This window comes from Mya arenaria, chromosome 9, assembly GCF_026914265.1.
Source record: "Mya arenaria isolate MELC-2E11 chromosome 9, ASM2691426v1".
In the NCBI taxonomy this organism is placed as follows: Eukaryota; Metazoa; Mollusca; class Bivalvia; order Myida; family Myidae; genus Mya; species Mya arenaria.
The window spans coordinates 43082368-43100330 of NC_069130.1; the positions used below are offsets into that span (position 1 = coordinate 43082368).

At 38.5% G+C, this 17963-nt stretch overlaps 1 long non-coding RNA gene across 3 annotated transcripts; it reads left to right on the forward strand.

The window, feature by feature from the left end:
• Positions 1-771: 771 nt before the first annotated feature.
• Positions 772-17006, forward strand: LOC128246646 (uncharacterized). 3 transcript variants are annotated; one of them, XR_008263304.1, is made up of 9 exons: positions 772-935; positions 6200-6417; positions 6979-7234; positions 7462-7594; positions 8744-8983; positions 10643-10732; positions 11135-11198; positions 15207-15347; positions 16050-17006. It is a non-coding gene; the product is annotated as an uncharacterized LOC128246646 (long non-coding RNA). The 3 variants fall into 3 exon arrangements; XR_008263306.1 differs by having other exon boundaries at positions 10643-10722; XR_008263305.1 differs by having other exon boundaries at positions 7462-7566.
• Positions 17007-17963: the final 957 nt, after the last annotated feature.

Consider the following 17963-nt stretch of genomic DNA (forward strand, 5'->3'; position numbering starts at 1 on the left):
GATAGACTGCAGACTGTGAGCAGAAATTATTGATTGGCAATTGAAGCCAATTCTATTTCTTTCTCACTTACACTTGTTTGATCAATGTACTTTTCTTTATATTATCAAAGAACATATTTGATGCAAAAAATAAAATATATCAATTGATTTTGTTAATATGTACCTTCAAATGTCCATAAAAGAAATGGTATATGATAGGGTTATTTTTGTATGACATACATAAATATCAATTAAAATATTTCTTTGATAGACACTAACAACTTCGTATTAAAAGGTACATATTATTGAGATGCGGACAACAGTTTCATAAACGTGATACTTTTAAGCCTAAAATCTGTTTGCTCAATAGCCTATTTCGTCAAGCTAAATAATCTGTGATAGACAACAGTTTCAACGTATTTATAAACGTTGCATTAAAATAGTTCATGATAGACTCCTAAAAAAGTATGGAATATACTATAATATAGTAATATTGCCTTTCCTTTTATAACAAAAAAGTAAAAAAAAAATATCACGACAAAGATGAACGACATTAATAATTCTGATGGCCTCAAGCAGGTCCGATCATAATTTAGGATAGACAACTGGGCCGACCAGAGGGAACACGCTCCTCGCGGTAGGAATTTGCCGTGGTATTTTTTTCAGGTAACACCGGCGCGCACCTTGCGAATCACGGAAACAACCGAAGATAATGGGGTTAATGCTAAACGACATCCAGTATCTGGAGGAGGCGGAGTCAAGGGCAGTTGTTTGTGTGACGTGTGCAAACGTCACAAAATCAAAATGGCTACCAAATCGACTAATGAGAATAATGTTTTTACGGCGTATGGACTATGGTCTACCGATTAAATATGCCAACGAACTAAATTTCGATTAGAAATAATCGAAAACGTCTTCCTTTGTCAATGCCAAAGATAGTAGATTTGAATAACCAGGTATTAAATTACATTGTAATATAAATTCGAGGTATTATGTAAACAGTAAAGCATGTCGTCGAGCGCATATTTAATTTATTATTAATATTAATTATCATCTAAATTCATCGGTTTGACAATTCATGGCAAACTAATATTAACTTATTATCTTTGTAATAGTGTATAGAAATATTGTAGAAGGTCACTATATGTAGAGCTCCGGTCTAGATCGCACAGTTCTAGTGTGTTCCTATTATGCGTTTGCTAGGACAACAAGTGGTTGAAATAAACAAAAGCCAGCAAGCCCTGCAGTTGTTAATTAACATAAGCCATCAAGCCCTGCACTTGTAAAATGTCATCCAGGCTTGCGCAAATTCTTGATTCTATATTGCCTCGTATACATGTCCCTATTATGTGTCTGGTAGCCGGAGGTCACTATGTATTCACCCTGACCTAGTATGTCCCTATAATGTGTCAACTAGGGCGACAACCAGTATCCAGAAGTCACTTTGTAGTCAACTTTGACAAAGTATCTCCCTATTATGTGTCTCCTTAGGCGACAACCAGTATCCGGAGGTCACTATGTATCCAGCTCTGTCCTAGTTTGTCTCTATAATGTGTTGACTGTTATCTGGAGTTCACTATGTATTCATCTCTGAGCTAGTATGTCCCTATTTTGTGTCTACTTGGGCGACAACCAATATCCGGAGGTCACTATTTATCCAGCTCTGACCTAGTATGTCCCTATAATGTGTCTACTAGGGCGACAACCAGTATCCGGAGGTCACAATGTATTCCTCTCTGACCTAGTATGTCCCTTAAATGTGTCTACTAGGGCGACAATCAGTATCCGGAGGTTACTATGTATCCAGCTCTGTCCTAGTTTGTCTCTATAATGTGTCTACTAGGGCGACAACCAGTATCCGGAGGTCACTATATATTAGGGATGCAAACGAATATTCGAATATTCGAATATTCGATCAAACGTTTGGTATTCGAATGTCAAAATCGGTATTCGAATATTCGATGTTTTTTTTTTGTTGAATAATAATATTAAATATTTTGCCTACGACTATGTTGTTGTATTTAAGATTCGTTTGTCTTGTTTAAACAACGATTGACCCATAATGCCAGAGGTGTGAATGTGATGACAATACACTAAACACGCGGCATGTATCATTTAGGGACATATCGTCGGGTACTATAAATAGTCCCCGTGTTTTTACAATAACTAGCTTAATGTAAAAACACGGGGAGTGACAGAAAACGACAAGTGACAGAAAAAAAATCCAATTATTTTAGGTAAATTGCTTCTACCAATTAAGAAAATCTAAAATAGACTAGTTCCCAAGTTGGTTTAGTTTTTCCGTAGTTTATATATTATAGGTCAATCCCAGAACGAGGCTGCTCGTCCTACGGAGACTCTCCATTGGCACATAACGCCATTTGACCAAAAATCCATCTAGGTTCACGTTGTTTACAAATATGAAGGCAGAGGAATATTAATAAAAAGTTTTTGTTAATTTTTCTCTGTTGATAAAGTATGACTTTTTGTCTTTCTGAAATGAAGAATTTCAGAGGCTCATTTGGTGTTATTCAGGGTCCGCCACGCGTAGTTATTACGACAAGGAAAAGCTAAAATGCCCCGGCTATTACTTAAGAGAATATTATAAAAGTTTACTACAACTTTTAAAAGATGTATTTTGGTAATCGAATATTCGAATATTCGTTCGAAAGAATTACCGAATATTCGAATATCAATTTTGCCATTCGTTTGCATCCCTACTATATATTCATCTCTTACCTAGTATGTCCCTATAATGTGTCTACTAGGGCGACAACCGGTATCCGGTGGTCACTATGTATTCATCCCTGTCCTAGTATGTCCCTATAATGTGTCTACTAGGACGACAACCAGTATCCGTAGTCACTATGTGTCCGGCTTTCACCTAGTATGTCCCTATAATGTGTCTACTAGGGCGACAACCGGTATCCGGTGGTCACTATGTATTCATCCCTGTCCTAGTATGTCCCTATAATGTGTCTACTAGGGCGACAACCAGTATCCGGAGTCACTATATATTCATCTCTTACCTAGTATGTCCCTTTAATGTGTCTTCTAGGGCGACAACCAGTATCCGGTGGTCACTATTTATCCAGCTCTGACCAAGTATGTCCCTAAAATATGTCTACAAGGGCGACAACCAGTATCCGGAGGTCACTATGAATCCGGCTCTGACCTAGTATGTCCCTATAATGTGTCTACTCGGGCGACAACCAGTATCCGGAGGTCACTATGTATCCAGCTCTGACCTAGTGTGTCCCTATAATGTGTCTACTAGGGCGACAACCAGTATCCGGAGGTCACTATCTATCCGGCTCTGACCTAGTATATCACTATAATTGACCTAGTTTGTCCCTATTATGTGTCTGCTAGGGTGACAACCAGTATCCGGAGGTCACTATATATTCATCTCTTACCTAGTATGCCCCTATAATGTGTCTACTAGGGCGACAACCAGTATCCGGAGGTCACTATGAATCCGGCTCTGACCTAGTTTATCCCTATAATGTGTCTACTAGGGCGACAACCAGTATCCGGAGGTCACTATGTATCCAGATCTGACTTAGTATGTCCCTATAATGTGTTTACTAGGGTGACAACCAGTATCAGGAGGTCACTATCTATCCGGCTCTGACCTAGTTTGTCCCTATAATGTGTCTACTAGGGCGACAACCGGTATCCGGTGGTCACTATGTATTCATCCCTGTCCTAGTATGTCCCTATAATGTGTCTACTAGGACGACAACCAGTATCCGTAGTCACTATGTGTCCGGCTTTCACCTAGTATGTCCCTATAATGTGTCTACTAGGGCGACAACCGGTATCCGGTGGTCACTATGTATTCATCCCTGTCCTAGTATGTCCCTATAATGTGTCTACTAGGGCGACAACCAGTATCCGGAGTCACTATATATTCATCTCTTACCTAGTATGTCCCTTTAATGTGTCTTCTAGGGCGACAACCAGTATCCGGTGGTCACTATTTATCCAGCTCTGACCAAGTATGTCCCTAAAATATGTCTACAAGGGCGACAACCAGTATCCGGAGGTCACTATGAATCCGGCTCTGACCTAGTATGTCCCTATAATGTGTCTACTCGGGCGACAACCAGTATCCGGAGGTCACTATGTATCCAGCTCTGACCTAGTGTGTCCCTATAATGTGTCTACTAGGGCGACAACCAGTATCCGGAGGTCACTATCTATCCGGCTCTGACCTAGTATATCACTATAATTGACCTAGTTTGTCCCTATTATGTGTCTGCTAGGGTGACAACCAGTATCCGGAGGTCACTATATATTCATCTCTTACCTAGTATGCCCCTATAATGTGTCTACTAGGGCGACAACCAGTATCCGGAGGTCACTATGAATCCGGCTCTGACCTAGTTTATCCCTATAATGTGTCTACTAGGGCGACAACCAGTATCCGGAGGTCACTATGTATCCAGATCTGACTTAGTATGTCCCTATAATGTGTTTACTAGGGTGACAACCAGTATCAGGAGGTCACTATCTATCCGGCTCTGACCTAGTTTGTCCCTATAATGTGTCTACTAGGGCGACAACCGGTATCCAGAGGTCACTAAGTATTCAGCTCTGACCTAGTATATGTCTACAAGGGCGGCAACCAGTATCCGGAGGTCACTATGTATACGTCGCTGTCCTAGTATTTCCCTATAATATGTTTACTAGGGCGACAACCAGTATCCGGAGGTCACTATGTATTCATCTCTTACCTAGTATGTCCCTATAATGTGTCTATTAGGGCGACAACCAGTATCCAGAGGTCACTATGTATTCATCTCTTACCTACTATTTCCCTATAATATGTCTACTAGGGCGACAACCAGTATCCGGAGGTCACTATGTATTCATCTCTTTCCTAGTATGCCCCTATAATGTGTCTACTAGGGCGACAACTAGTATCCGGAGGTCACTATGTATTCATCTCTTACCTACTATGTCCCTATAATATGTCTACTAGGGCGACAACTAGTATCCGGAGGTCACTATGTATTCAGCTCTGTTCTAGTATGTCCCTATAATGTGTCTTCTAGGGTGACAACCAGTATCCGGAGGTCACTATGTATTCAGCTCTGACCTAGTATGTGTCTACTAGGGCGACAACCAGTATCCGGAGGTCACTATGTATTCATCTCTGACCTAGTATGTGTCTACTAGGGCGACAACCAGTATCCGGAGGTCACTATGTATCCATCTCTTACCTAGTATGTCCCTATAATGTGTCTACTAGGGCGACAACCGTTATCCGGAGGTCACTATGTATCCATCTCTTACCTAGTACATGTGTATGTCCCTATAATATGTCTACTAGGGCGACAACCGGTATCCGGAGGTCACTATGTATCCATCTCTTACCTAGTATGTCCCTATAATATGTCTACTAGGGCGACAACTGGTATCCGGAGGTCACTATGTATCCATCTCTTACCTAGTATGTCCCTACAATATGTCTACTAGGGTGACAACCAGTATCCGGAGGTCACTATGTATCCATCTCTTACCTAGTATGTCCCTATAATGTGTCTACTAGGGCGACAACCGGTATCCGGAGGTCACTATGTATCCATCTCTTACCTAGTATGTCCCTATAATGTGTCTACTAGGGCGACAACCAGTAACCGGAGGTCACTATGTATCCAGCTCTGACCTAGTATGTCCCTATAATGTGTCTACTAGGGCGACAACCAGTATCCGGAGTCACTATATATTCATCTCTTACCTAGTATGTCCCTTTAATGTGTCTACTTGGGCGACAACCAGTATCCGGAGGTCACTATGTAGTCATCTCTGACTTAGTATGTGTCTACTAGGGCGACAACCAGTATCCGGAGGTCACTATGTATTCAGCTCTGTCCTAGTTTGTCCCTATAATGTGTCTACTAGGGTGACAATTATTATGTGTTTCATTTGGCGACAACCAGTATCCGGAGGTCACTCTTCCTCTCTGGCCTAGTATGTCCCTAATGTGTTGACTAGGGTGACAACCAGTATCCGGAGGTCACTATGTATTCCTCTCTGGCCTAGTATGTCCCTGATGTGTTGACTAGGGTGACAACCAGTCACTTTATGTTTGGTTAGTGCTCACTAAGCCGGACAAGTAGGTTTCATTGTACTTTGATTTTCTCCACAACACAAGACCACACTCTAGTTAAAGTTAAATGTTAACAAGCTTTTGCTATTACTCATTTTGCAGTTGGACACATTTGTTTGAAGTTGTGGATCTTGAGACTCTGGAGCAACTCTCGTTGTGTCATGATGGTAGGGGACACAGGGCTGGCTTCTTTGTGGAGATGGTTGTTGTCACAGAAAGGAGCGAGGACAAGTCACACATAAGGCACGTGTTCCAGTGCGGCCCCTGGCTGGACTCGCACAACGATAACTGCCACATGGAGACGATGCTGAGAATGATTGGTAAGTACTTGGCTGAGAATGATTAGTACATACTTGGCTCAGAATGTACTTGGCTGTGAATTATTTATAGACCTCTCCTCAGAATGATTGGTACACACTTTGTTGAGAATCATTGGTATGTACTTGGCTTAAACTATTTGGTACATACATTGTTTAAAATGATCAGTACTTACTAGACTCAAAATGTTATTTATAAAGATTATGCGCTGTTCTTGCGTAAGAAACGTTGTTTAATTTTGTAGTGTACTGTTCTTCGAAAATTTTGTGATGCTTTGATGGAATTAAAAAATAATGTTTTAGTGAATAAAAGTAATAACGTTCAGATGTCATTAACACAAAAACAACCATCAACAAAGGAAAAGAAAAAATCCAGTTCACACTTAATAAACTTTTATTTCAAAAACCATTTCAACTGAAAGTTACCAAAAACAAAACAAAACTGAAAGTTTGAGGTAGATCACCACCTTTTGATTAAAAGTAAATCAGGCACCCCCAGCATGATTGTGAAAGAAGAATTTATTCACTAGCCATTCAACAGTTGTTTTATTAATCCTAAATTAGGTTGCTCATGTACAGTGACTGTGAAGACTAGCGAGGGTAAAAGGACGGCCACCACAGGGAAGGTGCAAATCACCATGTATGGCACCAGTGGCCACACTGCAGCCCTCCTCCTCTCATCTTTAGAACCTGGGACTCTGGCATTCACTTCCGGGGTCAAGTCTGAGTTCCATATCAGCACCGGGCAGGTTTGCTGAGTAACCAAGATCCGACTAGAATGTGACAACTCTGGCTCTAACCTGACTGGAGGCTTGATTATGTATGATATTGCTGATTTTATTGTGCATTCCTTTTGATTAACTTAAGCCACTAGAAGCTAAGTATAATGATCATTATGAGAATCGTGATTTGTACTAACATACATCGCCCTAAAATCCTATAATGGGCCATAGTTCTATATCTGTTCTGTAAATAATACATGACATCTGAGATTGTTATTTAGCCTATATACTAATTCTCTGTCTTGCACTTTGTCTTTGTACTTAGGTGTGAATGTATGATGAGGATAGCAGTGATAAGCTTATGTACTTCGTCGACCACTGGCTTGCCCTTGACAAAGTTGATGGTTCAATCTGTAGAGGACTACCAGCAGTACGTAAAGGCACCCCTAGCCTGCCAGGTCTATTTAAATATTTCTTGTACTTAAAGCTGCACTCTCACAGATGCATAAATATCTGCATACCAATGATAAAAGAATGTTGAAGATCAGATCAGACTTTAATATTTCTGTTTCATGGCTTTAAAAAGCGTTACTAACGGTTTAAGAAAAATGCACAAAACATCAATTTTTGAACTTAATATGAAAATCTGTGATCTATTTTTTTGTCAGGAGTCTTGTATAACTGGTTTCCATGCATTTTCGCAAAAAAGTGGCTCATTCCAAGACAAAAAATAAAAAAGTTGTCAAAATGTTCAATCTGTGAGAGTGCAGCTTTAAACTTCCCACATAATGTTGGGTATTAAGTACTGGTATTAATGTTAATTGCTTTGTATCAAGAAAGAATTCATTTGATTTTTTGGAGTTAGCTTGTGTCCTCTACTGCGTTTATACAGTATAAATGCTCAAACAAATCTTAAGTGTTAGTAAACAGGCATTTGTTGACAAGCCTGTTTGCGGTGAGTGAGACATAGTTATCACAATGGGGGTTCTGTGTTTTTGCGTGCATGCATGTGTGTCCGTAGGTAAATGCAGACTGAATTTGTCCCAGCTGTCTCTTGACTGTGCATTATAGGATTTTCTAAAAACTTGCCATGAAGGTCCACCATGGTGAGGTGGTGTGTTTCGCGCACAAGAAGCAGGTCTGTATGTCAAAGGTCAAGGTCATGATTAGAGGTCAAAGGTTGAAATGATCCTTGTCTGGGCTGTATCTTGACCATGCATTATAGGATTTTCAAACAACTTGCCATGAAGGTACACCATGATGAGGTGGTGTGTTACACAAAAGACCAAGGTCTGTTCATTAAAGATTAAAGTCACACTTACAACTTAAATGTCAAAATGAGTACTGTTGATGGGACTGGTTTAGACTAATCCATATCAGGGCTGTAACTTTACCATGCATTATTGGATTTTCAAAAAAAACATGCTGAGGCGTAGTGCCACAGCTCACATGTATTTTTCAACTCCATGTTATTCTGTAATGTAATTGCATTGAAGAGAAATATCTGTGTCAAAGTCTCTTTCACATGTCGCCATTTGGCGTATAGTTGTTATCAGCCTGTGATGGGATCATAATTTTGATTCTGAAATTTAAACCATGATTTTCAGTGTTACGCTATGTGGTTGCTGTGACAACAGGAAGTTGGATGCTAGAGTGGACAGTGCAAATTTTTATACTCAATCTGATTGGTGTAGATGGAGATATTGGCTTGAGGGAGGGTACCTCACTGGAGCCATTTCTAAAAGTTGATTCCCTTGGCAGCCTGGACAAACTGACATATTCATTGTTGAAGCCGTTTCTGTTGGGAAAAAAATGAAAATGAAGTGACCTTCGGCAGTCTTGATCAGGTAACTACAAATGTATAGTTTAATATTCCTTTTTGAAAATAAAGTAATTAATGTGAGAAAGTGCTATGTACATCACTTTATTGGTGGATTCCTTGAGCTAGGTTGGTCTGATAAGATTTAAGCAGTATTCAAGATGACAAACATGAAGTGTTTATCCTGTCCAAGTTTAGCTCGACTATTCGAAGAATAAGGAGGACTTTACTACTCACGCCGGCGTCTGGTTAAAGTGTAAGGGCAAGTTGGGATTTTCACTTAAAACTTCAATACCCATCATTTAATTCATTTAATACTTTACAAAATTGTTCAAGGCCATCACATAATGAGGTTAGATAACTCCATATTATCATTTATACATATTATGGCCCCTGATTGACTATGGAACTTAGGTTAAAGTTTTAGGGCAGGTTGGGATATTTATTAATAACTTCTTTATCCTTCATTCAATTGACTTAATTATCCCCCGCCTATGAAATAGGGAGGGGGATATTGAAATGGCGTTGTCCGTCCATCCTTCCGTCCGTCAGTCCGTCTTTCCTTTTGTCCGTCTATCCTTCCGTCCGTCACCTGCGTTTTCTCAGTAACTAGCCGGTATAATTTCATGAAACTTAAAATAAATATGAACCACTATCCTGGAATGATGCCCGTCCAAAAAAAAATTTGATTGGTCAATTGTCCTTGGAGTTATTGCCCTTGATTTTTTGAAAAATGCACATTCACAGCCATTTCTCAGTAAAACCAATGTGCTTATCTTATTCTTTTTGAGATTTTTTTTAACCTTCAAGCACAAACAAGCCATCAAGCACAAACAAGCCATCATTGGCGGGGGGATATCTTTTCACTGAAAATGCTTGTTAATACTTCAACAGTTGTTTGGGACTATTACACAATAAGGTTACATAACTCCATATTATCTTTAATACAAGTTATGGCCCCTTAAGGAACTTAGGTTAAAGTTTTAGGGCAGGTTCAAGTAGGGCAAGTTGGGATTTTAATAAAAAAAAATTCTATACCCTTCATTCACTTGACTAAATACGTCACAGAATTATTGATGACCATATTACAACAAGGTTACCTAACTACATTTTAACCTTGATTATAAATTATGGCCCTTGGTTGATTTTTTTTTTATTTCTGTTGCACATCTTATTCCAGGTTTTGACAAAGGGAAAACTATTTATTAAAATGACTTGTGTCATTGTTCGGGCAGGCTAGTGGGAGGGCAGCGTCAAAGTCACCTTATGTATTGAATAATTTTAGCTAGGTTTGGCATCTAGTCACCAAACTTGGTATATAGGAAGAGTTTATGGAGACCTTTCATGGGATTGCGTTTGAGGCCCCTAGGATCAAGGTCAAGGTCAAAGTTACTATTTATAGAAAAATGGTTAGTATTAAATAACTTAGGTAAGGGTCGACATTTTGCGACCAAACTTAGTTTATATATATATATATATATATGAAGATTTTTCCAGAGACCTTTTAAGAGATTATGTTTTGGGCCCCAAGAGTTATGGTCAAATGCAAATTGTTGGTGTACATTAATCCTATGGGTGAGAACACATCTAAATGTGCCAAGTACAAAAATACTTTTATTATGATATACCATCAATTTCTTGTGTCAGAGTTTAGACCCGTATGCTTTTGACCTTTGATACTTTTAAGATCAAGAGAGCATCATGGGGAAACACCAGAGAAAGGGAATTCAAGACAAAAAACACCAAAGGATGTGCTTTCAAAGAAAGGTAAAAAAAGGTAAGCCTTTATTGATGAATTATATTAATTTTCACATAAAAAAATCCGGATTGTGCAAGAACTCCAAACATATTCTGGAAGTTAACGAAGATGGCTCTATAGAGATAATGAAATTATATTTTTATGAGGCCAATTCTTTGGATGCTGTTAACACAAATTGTAAGTAAAATGTTCAATTTGTGTTTTGTAAACAAGTGTATTATTACTTCTGGAAGGTTCTTTAATCTTAAGTTTGTGGAAATGGTCTTGATTCAGGCACAAAATGTAAGGTGCCATGGCAATAAAAAATATTTTTTATAAAAAATGATCAAAATATTTGGATGATAAACAGTGAATCACATGGTTTGCCTCAAACTGTATTTGTTTTTGGTTGGTTAATGCAATTTGATATCTACCTTGCAGGTTGCAAAACATGAAAGAAAAGAATGAAACCCTAGTGCAGTTCTTGATGTCTAAGGAAGTCAAGGTAATGTAATTTTTTAGCTCACATGTCACATAGTGACAAGGTGAGCTTTTGTGATCACAATTTGTCCGGCGTCAATCCGGCGTCCGTCCGTAAATTTTTACTTTAAACGACATCTCCTCATAAACCGCTTAGCCAATTTCATCCAAACTTCACAGGAATGTTCCTTGGGTGGTCCCCTTTGAAAATTGTTCAAAGAATTGAATTCCATGCAGAACTCTGATTGCCATGGCAATGGAAAGGAAAAACTTTAAAAATCTTCTTCTCCCAAACCACAAGGCTTAGGCCGTTGATATATGGTAGGTAGGATCACCAAATGGTCCTCTACCAAGATTGTTCAAATTATGGCCCTTGGGTCAAAATTGGCCCCGCCCCGGGGGGTCATGGGTTTTCTCTATATGTTTATAGTGAAAACTTAAAAAATCTTCTCCTCTGAACTTACTTGGCCTAGAGCTTAGATATTTTTCATGATTCATCGTCTAGTGAACCTCTTCAAAGTTTGTTCAAATTATGGCTCTGTGGTCAAAATTGGCCCCGCCCCGGGGGGTCATGGGTATGCTCTATATGTTTATAGTTAAAACTTCAAAAATCTTCTCCTCTGAACTTACTTGGACTAGAGCTTAGATATTTGGCATGATTCATCGTCTAGTGGACCTTTACAAAGATTGTTCAAATTATGGCCCTGGGGTCAAAATTGACCCCGCCCCGGGGGGTCATGGGTTTTCTCTATATGTTTGTAGTGAAAACTTCAAAAATCTTCTCCTTTGAACTTACTTGGACTAGAGCTTAGATATTTGGCATGATTCATCGTCTAGTGGACCTCTACCAAGATTGTTAAAATTATGGCCTTGGGGTCAAAATTGGCCCCGCCCCGGGGGGTCATGGGTATACTTGATATGTTTATAGTTAAAACTTCAAAAATCTTCTCCTCTTAACATACTTGGACTAGAGCTTAGATATTTGGCATGATTCATCGTCTAGTGGACCTCTACCAAGATTGTTAAAATTATGGCCTTGGGGTCAAAATTGACCCCGCCCCGGGGGGTCATGGGTATACTTGATATGTTTATAGTTAAAACTTCAAAAATCTTCTCCTTTGAACTTACTTGGACTAGAGCTTAGATATTTGGCATGATTCATCGTCTAGAGGACCTCTACAAAGATTGTTCAAATTATGGCCTTGGGGTCAAAATTGGCCCCGCCCCGGGGGGTTAGGGTATTCTCTATATGTTTATAGTGAAAACTTCAAAAATCTTCTCCTTTGCACTTACTTGGACTAGAGCTTAGATATTTGGCATGATTCATCGTCAAGTGGACCTCTACAAAGATTGTTCAAATTATGGCCTTGGGGTCAAAATTGGACCCGCCCTGGGGGGTCATGGGTATACTTGATATGTTTATAATTAAAACTTCAAAAATCTTCTCCTCTTAACTTACTTGGACTAGAGCTTAGGTATTTGGCATGATTCATCGTCTAGTGGACCTCTACAAAGATTGTTCAAATTATGGCCCTGTGGTCAAAATTGGCCCCGCCCCTGGGCGGTCATGGGTTTTCTCTATATGTTTTTATTAAAAAAAAATCAAAAATCTCCTCTGAACTTACGTTGCTTAGAGCTTAGATATTTGGCTTGATTCATCGTCTAGTGGACCTCTACAAAGATTGTTCAAATTATGGCCTTGGGGTCAAAATTGGCCCCGCCCAGGGGGGTTAGGGTATTCTCTATATGTTTATAGTTAAAACTTCAAAAATCTTCTCCTCTGAACTTACTTGGACTAGAGCTTAGATATTTGGCATGATTCATCGTCTAGTGGACCTCTACAAAGATTGTTAAAATTATGGCCTTGGGGTCAAAATTGGCCCCACCCCCTTCGGGGGTCATGGGTTTTCTCTATATGTTAATAGTGAAAATTTCAAAAATCATCTCCTCTGAACTTACGTGGCTTAGAGCTTAGATATTTGGCATGATTCATCGTCTAGTGGACCTCTACAAAGTTTGTTCAAATTATGGCCCTGGGGTCAAAATTGGCCACACCCCGGGGCTGATGGGTTTTCTCTATATGTGTTATAGTGAAAACTTAAAAAATCTTCTTCGAACTCACAAAGACAAGTAACGTCTTAATTTAAACTGGATAACATATTTAGTACACATACCAATTTTCAATATGGGCCACATACAACAATTAATAACAAATATATAGATACACAAGTAAAATCAAGTAGTGACAAGAGCTTAGATATTTGGCATGATATATCATATAGTTGACTTGTACCAATATTGTTCAATCTTTGACCCTGGGGTCAAAAAATGGCCCCATCCGGGTGGTCATGGGTTTCCTTATATATGTATATGATGAAAACTTATAAAATCTTCTTCTCCGAAACCAAAAGGCGAAGGCCTTAGATATTTGGTATGAAGCATTGTTTATTGGACCACTATTAAGATTGTTCAAACTTTAGCCCTGGGGTCAAAATTGGCCACGCCCCGTGTTCATAGGCTTAGGTTTTCAATATTTTTATATAGTCTTATATAATAAAACTTTAAAAATCCTCTTCTCCAAAATATAAGACCTAGAGCTTTCATATTTGGTATATAGTGTTACCTAGTGGACCTACACCAAAGGTATTCAAATTATTGTCCCGGGGTCAAATTGGCCTTGCTCAGGGGTCATTTGTTTTTACATTGTCTTGTCACTTAAACATCTTTTCCTCTGAAAGTAAAGGTCAGAATGACTCCATACTTGATATGTAGCATCCTTACATGGTCCTCTCTCAACTTTGTTCAAATGGTTTTGTTTGGCCCCTTTTAGGGGTCACCAGAGCAAAAGATAGAAAAACCTTTAAACAACTTGATCTTATTAACTGCTTGATGGATCTTCAAGTCTGAAGCATCCTAGCATGGGCCTCTGTCAGGTCTTTTCAAATAATTTTGTTTGGCCCCTTTTAAGGGCCACCAGAGCTAAAATTAGTAAAAAAAACTTAACATTTTCTTCGCATGAACCCCTTGATAGATCTTCAGCAAATTTGGTTTGAAGTGTCCTTGCATGGACCTCTCATAAATTTGTTCACATAATTTTGTTTGGCCCGGTTGCCATGGCAACCTAAAGGAAAATGTCAACAATTGGTTATAATCATCTTCTTCTCCTAAACCGCTTTGACAATTTTGATGAAACTTCATAGGAATGATCCTTGGTTGGTGCTTTTTCAAAATTGTTCAAAGAAATTAATTCCATGTAGAACTCTGGTTGCCATGGCAACCTGAAGGAAAATATAGGCTGTCGTGTCCGCGCTGTGACTTACTCTTATATGGACAGATTTTAAAATGACTTGCCATATGTTTTCGACATACCAAGACAACGTGTCGTGTGCAAGACCCATGTCCCTACCTCTAAGGTGAAAGATACACTAAGTGTTTATTCACAATGGAATGCTGAATATGAGGACATAAAGAGTGTTGGCTGTCATTTAGTATGATTGGTTTTTTTTCTATGCTCAGAGGCAATTTAATATAACTTGCAGTATGTAGTCGACACATAAAGGCAAGATCAACTTTTTATGTACTTGTTCATAGATCAATGTCACATTGGGGGGCATTTGTCACATACTTTGACAGCTCTTGTTCAATATTCTTTGAGAAACAAGCTATATTAATAACAAAGGTTAAACTCTTTCAATCAGGTGAGCGATTTAGGGCCATCATGGCCCTCTTGTTTATAGTTTTACATTTCAACTCAAGCAGATGAATGTTGAACCAAGATCGTTTGATTTTACTGTACATACCATATTTATAAATACATGTTTATTATACACTCTACCCATTTGGCTGTTTATTGAATAATAATAAGTCCAATGTAACACCTGATACATGTGTACAGAATCTATATTATACTCCTGCTTAACATAGTGAATTATTTGAATCAAGTACATATCACATTGACTTTCCCGGTTGCGAAATATTTAATATCATAATAGCCTTAGAGAAACAGCAATGAAACTTTGCACTTATTTTATAGGAAAAAGGCCAGACAACAGTGCAGGGCACACAATGCTTCCAAAAATAGTATATGACACTTATGATCTTCACTGGGCTGACACAGAGAGCCAAGAGAGCCATACAACATAGTGGATTTGGTCCTATTGATGATGATGAACAGGTACATTTGCTGACTTGGCTTACTGAATTTGATAACATTTATGTGTAGATTTGGCTTTTGTTATCCTTTGTGTAAGAGTTTTTAGTTCTAAAATTATTAGGATAAATGCTATCTGATCCTTCTAAGGCAAATATATGTGTCTTATTAGTATCCTATTTTTAGCTCGACTATTCGAAGAATAAGGAGAGCTATCCTAGTCACCCAAGCGTCGGCGTAACCACTTATGTTAAAGTTTGCGTACCACCTCAAATATTTTCAAAGTCCATTGACATATGGCTTTGAAACTTTGCACACTTGTTCACCATCATGCCCCCAACCTGTACACATGAGGGGGTAACCCCATCAAGCATTTTGACACAATTATGCCCCTTTTTCTACTTAGAATTTATGTTAAAGTTTGCGTACCACCTCAAATATTTTCCAATTAAATTTATGTAAATATCTCGGCACATCATGTATTACATTGAAATCTAATCTAACAGTGGAAATAACTGTTTTGGTCTGTGTATTCCTTGGTCTTTAAAAATAGTGTGATACTAAGAAAGTTTTATTTGGTTAATTTTTTTCTATAAGATTTTGTAGGAAATGAAAATGCAAAAATTATAAAGTAAAGATATGATTGTTATTGAATATTATTAATTATAACTGTTATGTTCTGAAAGTCTAAATTCTTATGTAATCTACATATTTTATGTCCAACAGGTGTGAGGTGCACTAAGGAGGAGATTGAGGTCATCATTCATAAGGAGTTTCAGAGCTATCGAAAGGACATACCAAAGTGAATCCATTTCATGATTAATGTCGTAATTTCCCTTTTTAACGGAGAGTGAAACTCAAGGAGGATTTAAACCAGTTAATAGCGCCAATCCTCATGCTTGCCGGGCACCAAAAATATTAAAGGAATGATTTTTTGTGCATTATTAGCAGTGAAATCATTTTACATTTATCGATGCTAAGGAAATCAGTTTCTTACATATCAAAAATGTATTTATTTTGTCTTTGCTCATTGACTTTTATTACCTATTTTTCGGCATGAAATTTGATTTTTTCTTAAATCGTCCATTTGTTGTTGCATGTTTGCATGGTTTATATGATAATAAACACCATGCATAATTGTTTACCATATGAATTAAATTAATTGAAGTTAAAGGCAAACAAGAAGGCAAACAAGGAAACAGGTACTTTTACTGTTTACCATAACAATGTGTGTGTGTGTGTGTGTGTGTGTGTGTGTGTGTGTGTGTGCGTGTGTGTGTGTGTGCGTGTGTGTGTCTGTGTGCTTCGTCTACCTTTTATTCCTTTGTATGTTATCTGCCTCCTTTTATCTGTGTGTGAGTGGGTGTGTATATAAGCACATGTGCGTGCGTGATCTCCCTCTAAATCATTGTGTGTACATGCTTGTTCTACCGCTATATTTCTCTTCGTGTTTCTTTGCCTGTGCTTATGCATGCTTCTTCTACCTCTCTAACTGGAGGTGTATGTTCTATTCCTCTGTTGCCCTTAGTGTGTCTGTTATATCTATTTCTATTCGTTCATCTTTTTTTCTCCCTCTATCTTCCTCAGTCTTGTGTTGCCATTCACAGTCTATCATAAATGTTGTAACTTGATACCTGATTGTATAAATATTATGTATAAAACCAATAAAATGATATAACGTTGTACTATTTGCAATTGTATTTCATCACTTGGCCATTTGCATAAGATTTAAGGTTCATGATTGCTTCTTGGTTGTCACCAAAAAGAGCAATATTAGGGAAACATTTAGCCTCCCTACTTGGAGTTAAGGTGTACACCATTTCACCACATTAAAAACGTATAAGTACGGACCCATGAACAGCATCATTTTAAACAAAAATGATAAGGCCCTTTTAAGGGGTATGAAGTGATGGTAATACTACAGTTGCTGATGGACAGACGGACAAAATGTTAATAGAATAATGCCATACATTTATTGACACCACACTCAATTACCACATTGTAAGAACAAATGTCCTCGGTAAACCTCTTAACTACCTTAACTATCGAGTCAAAGATGAGCCTATCTAGACCTGCCTACTGCTTGTCGCCTTATTGAAAGCATAATAGAGACATTCTAGTCTTTGTATATGTAATGACCTCAGTCTTCTGGCTCTCTCCTGAGAAGAAATTAATGCGGACGATCTAGTCTCGAACTGAACAAATAATAACATCCGTCTACTGTGTCCCCCTAATAGGCATAGGTACATTAAAGGGAAATACTAGACGTGAGCTGATCATAAAGTGACATCCACCTGCAGGTTGAAGCCATAGGAGACATACTTTTATAATGACATACCAGACCTCAGCTGAACATATTGTGACATCCGCCAATTGGTTGTCGCCTTGCACAATACATTAAAGAGACATTCCAGGCTTAAACTGTAAATATAATGTCGCATGGGAAGACTCTAATACGGAAGCTATAGTCTTTAACTAATTTCACAATGACCTCCGCCTACTGGTTTTTGTCCTAATAGGCTCATAATATGGACATACGAGACTTCAGCTAAACAATGACCTCCGCCTTTTGGTTGTCTTCCTAACAGGCTCATTATATGGGCATACGAGACCTCAGCTGAACAATGACCTCCGCCTTCT